This window comes from Parasteatoda tepidariorum, chromosome 9, assembly GCF_982258835.1.
Source record: "Parasteatoda tepidariorum strain Cologne lab strain chromosome 9, Ptep-v5.0, whole genome shotgun sequence".
NCBI classification, from domain to species: Eukaryota; Metazoa; Arthropoda; class Arachnida; order Araneae; family Theridiidae; genus Parasteatoda; species Parasteatoda tepidariorum.
This window is the reverse complement of record NC_141763.1, coordinates 96960549-96978078: the sequence shown is the minus strand read 5'-3', so window position 1 is coordinate 96978078 and position 17530 is coordinate 96960549. Positions and strand designations below refer to the sequence as shown.

The 17530-nt window shown below is 31.5% G+C and overlaps 1 protein-coding gene across 1 annotated transcript in view; it reads left to right on the top strand.

Annotated features, from left to right (window-relative positions):
* Positions 1–17530, top strand: part of LOC107445338 (serine/threonine-protein kinase meng-po) — a 136364-nt gene that overhangs the window by 69088 nt on the left and 49746 nt on the right. The window contains exon 2 of the mRNA XM_043052308.3: positions 10775–10911. The gene's annotated coding sequence lies outside the window, so the exon portion shown is untranslated. The remainder of the gene's footprint in view (positions 1–10774; positions 10912–17530) is intronic.

The window sequence follows — 17530 nt, the reverse complement described above, 5'->3', positions numbered from 1 at the left end:
CGTTTTTGGTCGGAAGACTCCCTCTGACAATATACCCGAAAACGCTATTTTGCAATCTTAAATTTTGTATCCTGAAGGAAAATGTGACCCGATTTTAAGATTTCACAAAAGTGTTCTGCTCCTTACAACAAATCAATAGAACTCGGAATAAATATTATTTAGCGATAGAATATTTACATTAAGAGGATTAGCTGGTGTAAGTTCTATAATTTTAGGAATTACTACAAAATTTAAGTTTAAATCAAAACTCTTATCTCTATTTAAAATAGTAGCATTAACTTTCGATTTTATGCTCAGAAACATATTATTTATTCCCGATACAGTTATATTTGAACTTGAACTATTTAAATTAAGAGAATCTGCTAACCTTTTATTCATAAAATTAGATTCGCTCCCACGTCTAATAATCCTCGAACTTCAAAACACTTATTTGATTCATCTTTAATTAAACAAATAAAAGTGCTGAGTAAGATTGTTGTTAATTCTTTTCCCATTGTAGTAGAAGAAAATATATTTTCCCCACCCTCACATACGACAAGCGTCTCGTAATACACAGGCATTTGGAAAATTGGTGCCGAAGAATTCAAGGACGATTGAATGTTCCTATTTTCATTATTCATTTGATTCCAAACTATTTATTTTTTGCTCTCGCGGAAAGTGAAGAGAAATATGATGCCTTTTTCTGCAAATACTACAAAAGATTTTGTTTCTACACTCACTTACGTTATGATTATTTAAACAGTTAAAGCATAAATATTTTGATTTAACGAACTCAACTCTATCACTTACGAACATATTTTTATAAATAGTACATTTATACAAAGGATGAAGTTCATCACATAAAATACATTTAGTATTTTTTACATCCGTTAGAAACGCTTTTGACATAGTTTTCGAGTATTTTTATAACTCATTATCAACTACGGGTTTTCCCCTAGAAGTATAGAATAAACAATCTCCCTAGCTAATTCTACAGGTTTAAACCAAGAACTTGCTTCTTAAATTTATAAAGCACATAACCTCTTTATCAAGTGTTTGATTAATTTTATCAGATACTATTAATTGCTTTAAAGTTTCGAAGTCAGTTACATTTTTTAACTTTAAATAATATTCCCAACTCGTTATTAATCTAGACGCGAATTGCACGTACGTTTCACTCGTCATCTTTTACGCTTTCCTAAAATTCTCTAAACAGATTTTTTTTTGTGGGGGGGATGTCTCGAATTCTCTCAAAACCATAGTTTTAACTTTAGAATAATCTCCTAATTCGTCATCTTTAATGTATGTAATTATATTTGTGGCTTTTTCCCCTAACAGATTTAGAAGAATTTCAGCCTTAAATTTCTCAGGGACATTTTTTGAAATAAAAGCTCTTTCTAATGACGAAAAGAAATATCCCCGTCCTTCTGGTCTATTAGGGATTTTATGAGTTAAAGTCCTCACACTTTTAATGAGAGAGTCTAAAGATTCTACACTTTCGTTTTTCACACTATCAACAGGTAGTTCACTTTTAGATTTGATTCGCTATTTAGCGAGCTCAAGTTCCGATTTCACTCTTTCAGCTTTTAATTTTTCAATTAATCGGATTTCATCACTTTTTCTTTCTTCGATTATGTTATTTGCTAACTTTTCAACTAACTCAATGTTATTTTTATGCGTATCACAACTCTGAATTGCTGTAATTAGATCAACAATAGTTTTCATATTAGAAATGTCTACATTAAGCTCGACAGCAAGCCGAACATAGTCCTCTTTTTTAGCACTTTTAAACATATTGAACTTCAATAACTAAATAATAAATCACGTACCTTTTATTAGGTATATTATCCACTAATTTCACTACTGATAGCTCTGATAGACAGGACCAACAATGGCTCTGACGATAGCTCAGTTCACATAAATTCTCGATAAAATAAAAGTTCTCAAAACTCAGAAAATGGACTGTAATTATTAGTCACAATACTTATTCACATAACTCATTTCTCCCATCCGAGCTCTTCGGATTCATAACACACACTAAAATTTCATAGATGGTGCTTCTGGCATCAACAAGGAGCTTAGATTTATGTTAATTTTAGAACTATAGAAATTTTTTTTAACATTTTGTTTTTATTTTCGGAAACTTTATTTTATAAATAAATTACCTTGTTCGACAAATTTGATAAACATTATAACTTATGTTAGAAAATAAATTTTAAAAAAATACATTCATATACAGGAAACCCCTATAAATCCAATAAACTACAAATTATATTTTGTTTTTAAATATAATTTTTTTTTATTTTAAAATATTTCATAATGGCTATTTTCGGATTTGTAATAACGATGTGCAAGACTAAATCCACTCATAATCAAAAATTGTGAACAAAAGTTTGATTTTAAAATTTTATGATATGAATAACTAATACGTTTACGTAATAGTATATATGTTACGTTTAATATAATTCAAAAAAAATATTTTGTTGCAAAATAAAAAAAATTATAATATTTTAGATTTTTTTTAATGCATACTACATTTCCATTAAATAAAGCATTGTTTTTATAATTAATTACTTTAACGTTAAAAAATGTAAAACTTGTGCCAAAATTTTTTGCAATAGTAATATGAAATTAGTTATTTAAATTATTTAAAAAAGCATCCAATGCGCACACAATGTTAACAAAATTTTTAATTAACATATTTAAATGAATGAAAAATGATTCAAATTTATATTAAATGTTATTTTATAAATAGAGAGTAATTAGATATTAAAATATTACTTACTTTTTTCAAAAAAGATGAAGTCTTCTCAGGGGCCCCCATCAGGGGGGAAGGTGGGCGCAAGATGAGCCCACTTAAAGCTTGGGGGGGGATTTTTACACTAAGTAAAACGAATAGTTTGGGGGGGGGGGTAGGGAATTTAGAATTTACCCAAGAATGCGCCCAAGAGCTTGGGGGGGGGGCGATGGGGGCTACTGAGTCTTCTTAAAGCAAAGTTTCATAAAATAAGAATTCTCAATCTATGTGTAGAAATACTTGTTGAACCACCGATAGATGGCAGCGTTTATTGTAAATTAAATTGTAACCGCAACTGTAAAAAGATATTGTTAAAAAAAAAGAGATATCTACGCATTTTGAATGTAGCCTTTTGTCCTGTATATCACACGTCATAATATATTTTTGTTGTTACTTACCCCTTTGTGGTTATTGAGTAGTTTTCCTGTTTCTCAAGAAAACGAGAAAAATGATAAATTCACTAATAGTTTAGATAAATCTTCGGTGTATTTCATAACCCATTGGAATTAATTAAACTAGAAAAGAGAAACTATGCACATTAGTATAGGTCTCCGCGAATAAAAAGAGAAACGTTTTTTTCTTTTCTTCTTTATGGTTACTTTTTGGAGGAGTAGCAAAAACCAAAAAAAATCATCTTTGTGTCAATAAGACATCAAAGATACAGCTCATTTGTTATTTAGACAAAACTATTTTTTAAGAGGAAAAAAAGCATTCCATCCCATGGGGTGATAACAGTATTGCATAGATATAAATTCCCTATATTAGTTATTCCCTATATTAGTCCCTGCAGTATTCATATGGGCATTTGTTCATTCCAACCCCCCTTGAGACGATAACCACTGGTATTCAAAACTTTTGCTATTCATGTCATCCTTTATCACAGGCAATTTTCAGAAGATGAATATTCTGGAGAACACCACATTCACAATGATAGTTGCAGTCAAAAAAAGATCAAAAGAGCCGTCTTTTCCCTTTCAGGAATGACAATTTTAAAAGATCAAGGTATTTAAACACGAAGTTAGCTGTGAATACATATACTATATTGCACATTAATTTTATAAATTAAAAAAACATAAGCATTTTTTTTTAATAATTTTTTTTTTTAGAAAGCTTACCGAGTTTTAGAAAAAGTAACGATTTTATTCGACATTTCCGTTACAAATACTTGTACTTTTTCCCTAAAAAAGTAACGAAAGTACAAGTAAAAGTACTAAATTTAAAAAGTAACGAAGTACAAGTAAAAGTACGTACTTTTTACTTGTTCCGGCGGTACAAGTAACGAAAGTAAAAGTACTGCCATATATGTACCTGCGTAGTGGGGGTAACATCTGCTCTTTGTTACCCACACTACGCAGTTGAAAGGTACACAAAAAAATTATCACTGTTACGATAAAATACATAAACAAATAATAAATTATAACAAAGTTAAGTAATAGACGTGATTACGGTGATTACGTCATAGGTCACATGTGTGGGTATACATGGTCTTCTTTTTCCCGAAGTGCGATTACTCAATTGTACTTGTACTGTTTACAATATGACTCGTGCTATTTACCATTTAATTTGTACTTTCTCGAAGAAAAAAAGTTATAGACAACACTTAGAACATGGCCACCCTTGCACTTAAGTTATATCGTGATAATAATTTCCTTAAATAAATTCATGGCTAACGGCATTTTCGATTTCAAAAAAATACAGAAAAAAATCTCATAAATGGTAAATTGAAATTGATTAGGTAAGTTGAAATACAATCTCATTAATAAGACTTTCTAGAGCATTCAGCCTGTTTTCACATCTTCTCGTGAACACATATAACCCAAAAGTTTTCAAGATTTGCTTCCAGCTCTAGAATCTTATTATTACTTTTACTCAATTAACCACTTATTATAGTCTGTCTATGGAAAGAACTTGGCGGTGGCTATGGTTGCGGTGTTTAACAAACTATTTCAATTAGAGGTGTTAGGTCAATATTTAAGACAGGTTTTGGCTCGAGTCGGCGAGAGAGAGAAGATCCCTGTTTTTTTATACGGTTTTCAGGGCCTGATTATCGCCTTGGCTCAATAGGCATGGGCCTAGGGCCCACAATTTCTGAGGGGCCTCAAAAATTAGTAAAAAGTTTAATGAAAGATGGGTTAGCTTTGTGTTGGTTTAAGTATTAAATGAAAAACAGTGTTACAATAAACAGTATTAAATAAAAATCAGTGACTTGTAGCAAAAATCACTGATTTCAATTGTTTGTGGCCCTCAATTCTGATATAACATTGTTTTGTTGTTTTATGTTTTGCTTTAATTTATGATACGTAAAATTTATCTTAGAAAAATAATCTTCAATTGTCTGCTTTCAAAATTTCTCAGAATGTTCCTCGTGAATTATGCAGTTCAATAGATTTTATTTCATTGTTAGGACTACTCTTCAGTAATTTAATTTCAAAATATCTTGTGAGGGACCCGGAAAATTTGGTGGGTCTTGGGCCTGAATTTGTCCTGATTGGTCCCTGACGGTTTTTCGAAGTTCAGTCGCCAAGGAACATAAAAAAGCTACAGTTTAAGTGCCTTACACTTGAAGCAATGCGATGATTTTAACCTATATTTATAATTTTACTGTGAAGAATTATCTGGGGGATTTAAACAGACCAATAACTTAAAATATTTTAAAAATTTTTAAACTTTGTTTAAAAATTACCAATTTGACGAAATCTTTCCTCTTAGAATAAAATTAACAAAATAACAGCCGAGTTCTCAGTTTTTGCAAATTTTTATGAGCCCAGATAATGCACCATTGGAGTAAGTTTTTAAATATCAAAAAATTAGGCCACGCTTTTTTTTTCTCACAAAACTGTGGCTTATTTCCATATTGAGGTTTTGCGCCATTTTCATAATAATCATAAATAACGCTGGCTTTAGATAAGCGAACTTGACTTAACATTCATGAACTGTTACAGATGAACAGTAGTTATGATAATAGCATATTATTCGTAAAAAAATTATAATTTAATGTGACGACATTATTCGAAAAACAGCCTTAAATACGCCATTTCTTGTTTCCATAAATGGCAGACGACCTTAGACTTTGTAGCGAGAGGAGTTCTATATACAAACTATACACCTTTTTTGTTAGTACCGGGATGAATTGTAATATTGTTAATTTCGAATGACATAGTAAGTTCTGGTACAGAAACCTTGTTCTAAGAACATCTTATTTTTTTCGCATTCTTTGTAGCTTAGATACTCTTAGAGATGCATTCTTTTTAAATTAGCATACTGCTTTTTTTCCGGGGAGGATTTTGGTTACAATAAATCTGCAAAGAGCAATACATGTTGTAATCTTGTTACTAGTGTTATTATTGCATGCTCTAAACATGGAATAGCATCCAATAAAAGTACCCACCCTCTGTCCACCTTCTGCTGAGCAGAAGCATGTGCTATTTTTCAATTTGGGTGAAATAAAAATGGCGGACCTGGTCTATAAACCTTGTACTAAGACTTCAGTTCTTGTTGAAAATGTAGCCGAAGGTGTGTTTTTCCTTTTTACAGAAACATAAAGGAAATTTTCAAACTCGTTTTATTTTCTTAAAAAAAAAAAAGTTTTCTAAATATTACTTCTCTGAAGAACAACCTTGTGAAGGATTTTAATTTAATCTTCTAAAAAAGTAAGTCACTAGATCCTTTACCTCTGTGGGGGAAGGTTCATGGAGTTAAGAGGAACGTCTCAAGGTCACCTTGACTTAACACTCTTGGCTGAAATCTTCGAAGAGAAACGTCTGGCAAGAGTCCTCCTGGTGGATAATAAACTTGATGTCGGGTACAAGCTCAGGAAAGGGGGAAAAAAAGTTTTTTTGAATACATGAATAAAGAATAAATCTGTCTGTTAACTCAGTCGTGGGGCATAGTCATCAGTCTTCATTATAAAATGTAAGAGCCGACGGTGTTTTCTTTAAAGTTTTTTTTTCCTTCCACCCCTTGCTTGATAGGTTGTTTATGAAAACGTGTTAAGAGATGTCTTGAAAAGGTGTGATTGGCTATTTAGCAACGAAATAAAGTTGTGAAACTCTCAAAAAATCTGTGTGTGTTTCATACCATTTTATATTTCGAAGAATTTTTAGGTAGCAGAATTAAGTAATTAATTAAGAATTAATTAAGAATTGGTAAGAATTAATTAAGAAGTAAGATTTTTATTGTGAAAAATGTGATTATTAGGGATTTGGGCTTAAACTTTTTCGTTTAGCTATGTACGACCGCATGAAGCTTTATATAACTGTTATAGATAGAGCGTTATAGATATAAAGCTGTTATAGATAGATATTATAGATAGAGTGCGTTTTTCGACGAAAATAAGTAACAGTATTGATAATAACAAAAAAAAAAAAAAGCACGCGACATATTTTTATTTATTTATTGTGAATGGGCAAGTTTTTTTTTTATTGAGACTGCAAGAAATTACAGAGACTTTTGATTGAACGACATCATCCTACTTTTTAATCTTAAAACTGTGCTAAATTTTACCACATCACCGCGCTTTTTAACATAATATTGTGGTAAATTAAATCACGTCATCCTGCATTTTAAACATAATACTGTGTAGCTCTCTGTAAAAACCATATTATTGTATTTTTTAAACATAGTACTGTGCTAAATTGAACCACATTATAATACTTTCTAGACTTAATACGAGACTAAATTTAACAATACCATAGCATTTTTCAAACATATTAATAGTATTTGTGCTAAATTAAACTCCATTATCGTACTTTTTAAACATAATACTGTTTAGCTCTCCGCAAAAACCATATCATCGTACTTTTTAAACGTATTACTCTGCTTAATTGAACCACATCATTGTACTTTTTAAACATAATACTGTGCTAAATTTAACCACACAATAGTATTTTTTTTAAACATAATATTGTGCTAAATTAAACCATGCCATCCTGCTTTTTAAACATGATACTGCGTAGCTCTCTGCAAAAACCATATCATCGTATTTTTTAAACGTATTACTCTGCTAAATTGGATCATATTATTGTACTTTTTAAACTTAATATTGAACCAAATCCTCGTGCATTTTAATTTTAAGACTGTGCTAAATTGAATCACATAATCGTACTTTTTAAAATTAATTGATCGGTACTATGACTGAATTCGAACAGAAATATGGTTTAATATAAGACCTTAAAAAGGTTACCGCAAAATTATAACCTATTCAAAGTTGAGTTAATTTTTGTTCGATGCATTTAAGTTTAACTTAAAATGTCGTTTGCGTTAAAATATATTTGTTATAAAAATTATTTCAGGGGTTAATCACCAGGCTCCCTTTTGAAATATAAGTCGCTATTTTTGAAAGTGGAATAAGTCCACTCTTTATTTTTTAAATTTTCGAGGTTTTTACGGATCAGTGTTCTAATGAATTTTAAAGTATTTACGAAGGTTAATTAATTTGGTTTATGTTTTCAACTCAATTTGATGAAACATTGAAATGCAACATTGAACAAAGAAATATTAAACGATTTTAAGCTCCAAATGAACTTTCTCTAGTTTTAAAAATGACCGTTCATACTTTACTGCCTAGCACACTCTCCGATACATTAAGGATCCTGATTCTTTGTTCTTGCAAATTAACGCTGTTTTTCGAGTCTCTGTCTCAAAGGAAAATAAAAAAAGTCATAGTTGGTGCCACTTGAACCAATGCAATGATTTTGAACTCTAGATATAGATTCTTGGCGTGAAGAATTATCTAGACTTTAGAACCGACTAATAACTTAAATATTTTAGAAGTTATTAAACCTTTGTGAAAATCACCAATTTGGTAACCTAGATGAAAATTATTAAAATCACTGTCATATTCTCAGTTTTTGAAAATTTTAATGAGCTCACGTAATGCAGTATTGGAGTAAGTTTTCAAATATTAAAGACCACAAATGCTTTTCATTTTCTCAAAACGGTGGCTTTTCTCCATTCTGACGTTTTACCCCATTTTCAAAATAGCCGTAGACAGTGCTGGCTTTAGATAAGCTAATAATAGCACTAAAATTGTTTGTTTACTAGCCTTGTAAAGACAATAATTTCTCCTTTAGTTTCACCCATTACATCCCCTTAAAAATTAATGAAGCGTTTTACACTGTATAAAGTTCCTGAAAACAATTTTGTTGTTGTCTTGTCTAGGTTAAATAGGGGTTGTCCAAACGAGTTGTCCGAAACAGTCCTGGCAATGTCGAAGAATTTTAGCGAACAGTGCAGCTGATAGTCTGTGGGGTTTCGGTCTATGTTGTAGAGTTAAGCCAGCGTAGAAGGACAATTAAAAATATGACCTAGAGAAAGTTGGATTTCAGGACAGTGAGGACAAGTATTGTAAGTTCTTTGGCCATCGGGGGATATCTTCATTCCCTTAAAGTGTCCTGAGGGTAGTCTGGCTATGCTCGCAATTAAGTTCTCAGATAGAACTTTTCTTCTGTGATCGGGAGGTAAGTTTACGTCTAGCTATGGCACCAGTAAGGGTTAGGCTATTAGAGAGTTTAGGGGAGTAAAGTCTCCTAAACTTTGGCTTGGTTATCAGCCTGTTCAATGCTGGATGTATTTTAAAAACAAATGAAACTTTAGGATGGTAATCAAACATGTGGTTATTCTAGTGCCAGAAATATGCATTGCTCAATTGAATACATGGTTTGTACCTCCTAATCTGATCCGATAAAAAAAACTGAAAAAACTGATACCTTTGGTCACCGATGGTGTGCGGCTCTATCTGCAGGTAACTTTTGTGAATGAATTCCAAGAAATTTCTGCATAAAATGTTCAGAATTTTCACAATTGGGTACTTGCATTTCAAGAAGAAGAAGATTACAAATACCCACACAAATGATCTAAGACGTTAGCGCCAGCTGATCGCTTATAAGCAAAACGGCGTGTTAAAGTTGAACTAACTTTCTTCATATATGTTAGAATTAAATTCAGCTCCACATCGCACATCAAATTCGTTGAAATGTAATTCTTTCTCGTCTGCGCCTTTTACTTAACTTGGATTTATTATTTTTTCAAGTACTTTGTTGTGACCGTGATCTATTTTTGCTTTGTGTACCTGGCAAACTTCGATGCATAATAAGTTTGCTTATGTTCAAAATAGCTTCGTGCCTATCTTTGTATTAAGTAAGAAATATATAATGAAAGAATTTAAATCTTTGTGAAAGAATATAGAATGTGTCACTTAAGAAAATTGATACTTGTTAGGTTTGGCTTACTCGAAATGGAAGGAAAAGAAAGTTACTAACGTAAACAAATGCCACGTTTCAACAACCAATCAGGATCGTCACTTGTAGGAATCCCATTGATATAACCATTTTTTTGTTCCTTTATCATCCTTTGTCTCCGGAATTTTTAGTTATGAGATGAATCAGTTCTCCACTGGGCATCTTGCATAGTGTGATCAGTTTTTTTAAAATTAATAGACATCAGCGTTTATGTTATAATAATTCTATTTTATTACATCTGGATCAGTTGTTAGAAAAATAGGTATTGGTAAGTTCTGTATTATTATTAGGGCGTTTAATTTGCTCCCTTCTTTGGCGACTCATTTTATTGCTTATAAACCTTGTTGGAGATCGTAATTATCGGTCTTCTTGTTTTTGATTGTATTAAACAGCATAAATAGTCCTCTTTTTATTACTTGTTTTATCGTTTATACATCATTTCACTGATCTGTTGTTTTTGTGTAAAAATTTATAGAGGTAAGCAGCATGTACTTTTAAATTATTAAAAGTTAAAGTTTAATCCCCATACTTTTAATTAATTAGTCAAAGTGGAAAAGAACATTTTTGTTACGAGGAGTTTATTTTCAGGAACAAGAGGCGCACTGCTAGGAATAAAATCATTTTCATTCATGTGTTAGGTCTGAAAAAGGTTAAAGAACTATAACTCTAATTTCTCTTTAATTTTTAAAAGAATATTTCTTACTATATACGTTTTTTTAATGGATATTGAACTACAACAGCTTTATTATTTTATTTTTAGGATAAAGATAATTCGACGCTTTTTTTCAATCAAGAAGCAGAACATTTAGAGATGCTTTTCAGCAGATGATGAAAATGATCAAACGATGAAAAAGCAATTGATAAGAATGACTTCTCTTCAATAAGTATTCAACAAAGGTAATGTTCCCTTATTAATACCTAAACTAACATGCATTATACTTTTATACAATGTTTATAAAAAAATTGTATACAATACTTTCCGGTTATCTCTATCAAAACTACAATAATTTTAATTAAATACAAAAAACTGAATAGTTAAGTACCCGCTTGATATATAGAGTTTGTTTTCAAAGTTTTTTTTAAAGTTTTCTGTCATCGAAACTAAGGCTCCTATACTATCAGAGCTGACCTATCAAGCAATATTGGATTAAACAAGTTCGCAAGTTAACGTTATGTTAGTATTAGTTATGTTAGGTGCTTATGTTAGCTCTTTGCTCCAAAAATAAATGATAAGTCGGCCTGTCTAATTCAGGGGCTCTAATCGAAACATGGCTGATTACATATTATTCTATTGCAATTATGCAATAACATCACTTAGTTTTATAATTAAACATATAATTAGAACTTGGAGACGACCGGTTTCCGCATGAAACCTTGAGACGAATATTTTACATTATTTTTAACAAACGAGAATATTAATATTTCAATATTTAGAAATAAATTGAAGACTTTATTAAATCTTAGAATGCAAATACAAGGATATTTGTGTAGATTCAGAAATCTTCTTCTGGATTATGACTATCTGTGCTTGACAACAAACAAATTTCTTCATAGAAGGGCAAATATTCATTTGGTTTATATTGTAGAAAATTTTTGATGTCAGCAATTTTCTTGTATAGTTTATGGCAACTTTTTCAAAATATGTCGCCCTAACTGGTAGTGGAGCCACTTTCAGGGTACTTTTGCCGAACAGAACAAATATTCATTTGCCTAAACAACTAATGAAGGAAGATACTTCAACTTCGTCCGTTGGTCACCCATGAGGGGAAAGAGTATTCGACAACCTTCATCTATCAAAAGATACAATATTGAATCGAGTTAACATCCCTTATATACTAGAAGGGAATTAATGTTTAATAATTGTAGTGATATTTACGCCACAATACTCCCCCATCCAGAATTTTATCTGGGATAGAATTATATGAACGGATATCACTAGTTGTTTCAATGCGGTTTCGCGAAAGACCAGGAAAGCTGTATTAAGTTCACCAGATTTTGAGTACTTGTGGTGAGAGCTGTTTTAAGTTCACGGTTGTGTCTGTGGTCTATCCTGTGTTGCTATTAGCAGTTGAGTGCGTGCAGGATGCCGTTGTGAGTAAATGAGACTGAGAAGCGACAGCGCGAAGAGGACAATGACGCTTTCACAGATAGCAATCTGTTCAATGTAGACCATTCATCGAGGTGGGCATTACTTTCGATGTAGGCGAGTTCATGTCGCATCTGTTGATCACCCATGAGGGGAAAGAACATACGACAACCTTCGTTTATCAAACGGTACAATATTGAATCGAGTTAACATGTCTTATATACTAGAAGGGAATTGATGTTTAATAATCGTAGTGATATTTACGCCACAAACGCTTAATTAAAGAGCTATTTTTAGACATTACATCTTAATTGTGCCCAATCTCGTAAACCAGAGTTCTCCAAACTTTTTAGCTTAAGGGCTATATTGAATCCTCCATTAAGTCATAAAACTCCCATTGACTCTTCCATTATTTCATAAAGGTCAAACTAGCAAAAGGGGGTATTTAGAAGGAGTTAACTCTCTATTGAGAATTGCGGAAAATTTGCAAAACACTTATCTAGATACAATACTAAGGAATAGTTTGCTATATAAAAATGACTCGTTTTAAAAAGTGTGTCTTATCACTATATTGCCAAAAACTTTTCAATTAAATTAGAGATTTTTGTTGCGAATGATGCTAACGAATAAAGTAATTGACAATTTATTTGAAAATAAACATACTTTTATTTACTATTTATAATAAAACTGTAAACAAATTTTATTTATCATCGAACGGAATTTCGTCTGAATCATGGGAAACATTCCTCTAATCTTCATCAATTTGGAAGGAAATAATGCACTTGATTCTTTAGCAATTTGCTGAACAATTTCCTTACTATTAAAGGCAGATAAATCCCAAAATAAATGCAATTTTCTGCCGTTAAAGCTTATTACAGTGCTCTTACGGAAACGGAATAAACAATGTGCAAAAGTTATAGTCCCTGGAAATTCCAGTGACAGTCAAGTGATGAATTATGCAGCACCAATACTCCTACCAATTGTTGCAGAACGTCTTAATTGGAGATTAAAGGAAGATTGCATTCTCATGGGTGGAGTTCCTGTTCTTTATACCTCCACCCTATAGAAAAGGCAGATTAAATATTTATTGATCAAAGGATACACCTGTCGTTTGACCTTGAAACATTGTTGCAAGAACAAGCTGAACTTTTTTATTTTATTTATAGAATAATTGACTTTATTGATGGTAGAAAATAATGATCATCTCAAATATTTCACAAATATATAAATTTTTTAAATAAGAAATAACGTTATATGGTTCATGTTTAGTCTGATTAAACGCTATTTATTGAAAAATAAATTTGCAACATTTATAAAATTTAATATTTGATTATTGCCATATGTACTGTATTGTACATAAGCGTATGTGCTCATGGTTGTATAGAACAATCTTTAAAACTAACATAAAATTAAACTTTAGTCATACAAACTGTCAACAAATACAAAACGATATCTAATGGTATTGCCAAAACGAGAAAGATAAAAGAAATAAACTAATTAAAATGAACATATTAATGCAAGTTTAGCTCTTGCTTCTGGAACATCTGCATTGTGATGTCATAGTAGGCATTACATATTTCCCAGCTTTTCAAGAATTCTTTAATTTCATGAATTAGTTTTTTTTAATCATTACTTAATCCAATTGTAATTAAATTAAAGCAATTGTTTAATTGTTATCACATTTTATAAAAGGGAAATATTAAAATTTTATTGCTTTCTTAACAGTAACTTATTTCAATTTATCGGCTAAATTTTTAATGGCATACTTGCAAGTGACGTAGTGCCGGTATCTCGATCCCGATTGGTTGTTGAAACGTGGCATTTATTTACGTCAGCAACTGATCTTTCCATTCTGTTTCGAGTAAGCCAAGCTCGTCAAGTATTGATTCTCTTCAGTAACACATTCTAAATTCTTTCGCGAAGATTTTAATTCTTTCAAAGAGATTTAACACAAAGGCAGAGACATGAAGCCATGTGGAATAAAAATCAACTAATTATGCATCGAAGTTGCCAGGTACACAAAACAAAAATAATATCAGGGTTACAATAAAATACACAAACTAATAATAAATCTAAGTTAAAAGTAAAAGAAGTAGACAAGAAAGAAATACACTTCAACTAATTCGATGTGCGATACGGTTCTTTGTTTAATTAACCTATCGTTAGTTAATATTCTAATTTATGTGGAGAATTTTAGCTCAACTTTAATTCACCATTTTGCAGACAAATATTAGCTGGCGCTGATGTCATAGGTCACATGTGTGGGTAAGGAAGGTCTTTTTCTTATTGAAGTACCCAATTCAATACAAATGTATAACTCATTAATTCAATGTCTCGATTGAACATCATAAGGCATTTTTCAACTCTAACCGGCTTTATTTCTCTAACCACAAAAATGATTCCGGTTATATTAATTTTTCACGGTCTTTCTGGTCATGAAGCAGTAGCCAAATTATACAAAATGCAATATTAATAAGGCGGTGTGGGCTTTGCTTTCGACTATTTCATCTATCGATAAATCAGCAACTATGGATCTCTTCCCATGCTCCTATATGTCCATGGAGAACTTTTCATTCACTTGTAATTTAAAATTCTTGGCGTTAGGACTGGGGATGTTGGTTGATCGATAACACTACAGTCCGGTCGTTATTGATTACAAAAAAATCATCATGTTAAAAAAATGCACCCCTTCGTCTATTAAAGTTTTTTTTAATTTTATTTCCAATGAGCTGCACAATCGGTCTTGCCGATGAACAGACCTAGTGCGTTCTCCAGAGGTGGTATCCACTCTTTCAGGACCACCACCACAATGGGTGAGATACCGTTGATCATGTTAATTTGGACGTCTAGTTTCTGCCACACTAGATGGCAGCACCGAGACTCTATTTGGATGCTAAAGTGCACTAGGAATTTAATTTTGCCGGAAATGCCAAGAGCCAATGAGGCACTCCAGGGATCTTTTACATGCCGCATAATCATACGACATGGCCGCTGAGAATTTTCTGCATCCTGAAAATCCGGTGTCTGGGCCGGGGATCGAACCCGCAGACTTGTGCTCAGAAGGCCGACGACAAACCAACTGCGCCACCCAGCCACTCGTCTTTTAAAGTAGATTTGCTTATTATTTTGTATGTCCTTATGCTTTTCACGTCCTTTCAATGTTTGATATATCTGTGGACTCATTCCACTTTCACTAAAAGACTCAATGTCCAATGCGTAAAATAAAAAACGAACCACCTGAATATCTTTTGATCTAAAGATCGGATCTTCATGTTTTAAGACTCAATCTTAATGTCTCGAGAGGGTGACCTCAAATATGCTAATTAATAAGTGCAGACGATATTTTAAGTTGCGAAATCACACACAGAAACACACTTTCTCTGAATAAATATACCTTTTGCGATGGATTCGACTATTTGATCTCTAAAAATAGCGGATAACCGCAATCTGAGAAATATGGTCCCTATAGTTCCGTCAGAAGAACGATCCAAAGTTGAGAACCCTTAATGGTGATTTTATTTTTTGCGTATTTCGTCATTCGAGTTGAAATTTTTTTAACCACAATTACAAAAATCGTTCATCCAAAAATAATTTAAACTCAAGGAAATTTTTTCGAAAAAAAAAACTTTTTGAAAATATTTATTATTTTTTATTACTTTGTTTGATAATGATCGAAAAATTTGTTAATTCTAAGGTATACAATTAGGGTACTGTTTGACCTTTCGCGCTTATTTTATTCCTGGAAAATGTCTAGAAGTTTCCAAGGATCTTTTCTCTGACGAAAGCTCCAGTTCCTTATTTATTGTTTGCGAACTTTACACAGTGACTAGATTGAACTTTTAACTTTTCAACTTTTCAGACTGTTGAAAAAGATTGAGTCTTTGTAAATCTGCACGGAAATTATAAGATTATCTTGTATCAAATATTTTAATAATTCTATCCATATTAAATCTGAATTTTTGCTATGAATACATTGTTAGAAATTTTGGATCACGTTGAATCTCTGAATCGCACCCTTTAATAAGTAGATCTCCGTGATGTTGCCAACATCACATTTTAGCGAACCGATTCTGTTCCACAAATTTAACTGTTTGAAAGTAGATTGACTCACGAAACCTCACATTGTTTTATCAGCTCCCATGCTATCTCAATCAGATCTTAAAGTAATTAAAATAGATCTTACCCACGTGTGTACCTGAGAAAATACTCTTTGTTTTATTAGTTTCCCTGTTATCAGATCCAAAATTAATGAAAATTAAATGTCTTTCACGTGTGCGTACTTACGAAAACGCGTTTGTCTGACAAGTTATCCTGTTATGTGAATCAGATCTATAATTACTAAAAATAGAAATATTTCACTCTCGTCTATCCAAGAAAGCACTCTTTGTTTTATTAGTTTCCCTGTTATCTCACCCACCTCCAAAATTAATTAAAAAAAAAACTTATTCTTTACTCACGAAAACACGTTTATCTGATTAGTTCTTCTGTTATATAAATCAAATCCAAAATTACAAAAATCTAAAAATAAGAAATACGCATGCATATCAAAGCATTAACAAACATAAATTAAAACTAGTCAAAGTCAACATGAATAAATTAAACCCATGGGGAGTAAAAGAAATAATTATTTCTGAATATACAGATTTTTACTAACATTTTACTTGATTTTAAAGTAAATTTCATTTGGACGAATTCAACAAGATTTATTACAATTTTCTACGCTCCTCTGCCTCGGAAAAGCACTAATTAGCATATAAATAGCACACTTGCGATCTCAAAGTACTAGCATTGATTAAATGAATGAAAAGAATATGCAAACGCTAGTATTTTGTACAACTTCACTTGCTATTGAATTCATGAATATATTTTTACGGAAGATTAAATGTCCCCTTGTAATGCAGTAAAATTGATTTTATTTTTATAGGAAAAGTGTTAAAATTATCTATAATAATTTTCGTCATGTTTAGAACGAAGTCCTCTTTTTTACAGTTTAAGTCGCCAAATCAGAGTTGATTTATTATTCTGTGAGATAATTCGGTACTTAAAAGAGAACAAATTTATCAAAATTTGTTGAAATTGATTATCTTTTGTCGTCCGACGCAAAATAAATTGTTGTCAATTGAATGATTAATATCAGCTTCGTTCAAAAAATGAATTGTTAATAACATTCGAATGATTAATAGGTGTAAGAAAACCATCACTATACACTTAATATTCTTTTTCTCAGTTGATTTATTTATCAAATATACTGTGCTTGTAATTACCAAGAAAAAGATGATTTATTACTTTGGAAAAATTATTTTTATGTGAAGTCTCTATCTTGAATAAATCCATAAATATGAGTTTAACGTATTTCACTTTCAGCTGACTTTGTAATGATTTTTCTACCATTAAAAATTAGGCAAATTAAATCCCTGAGGATTATACAAG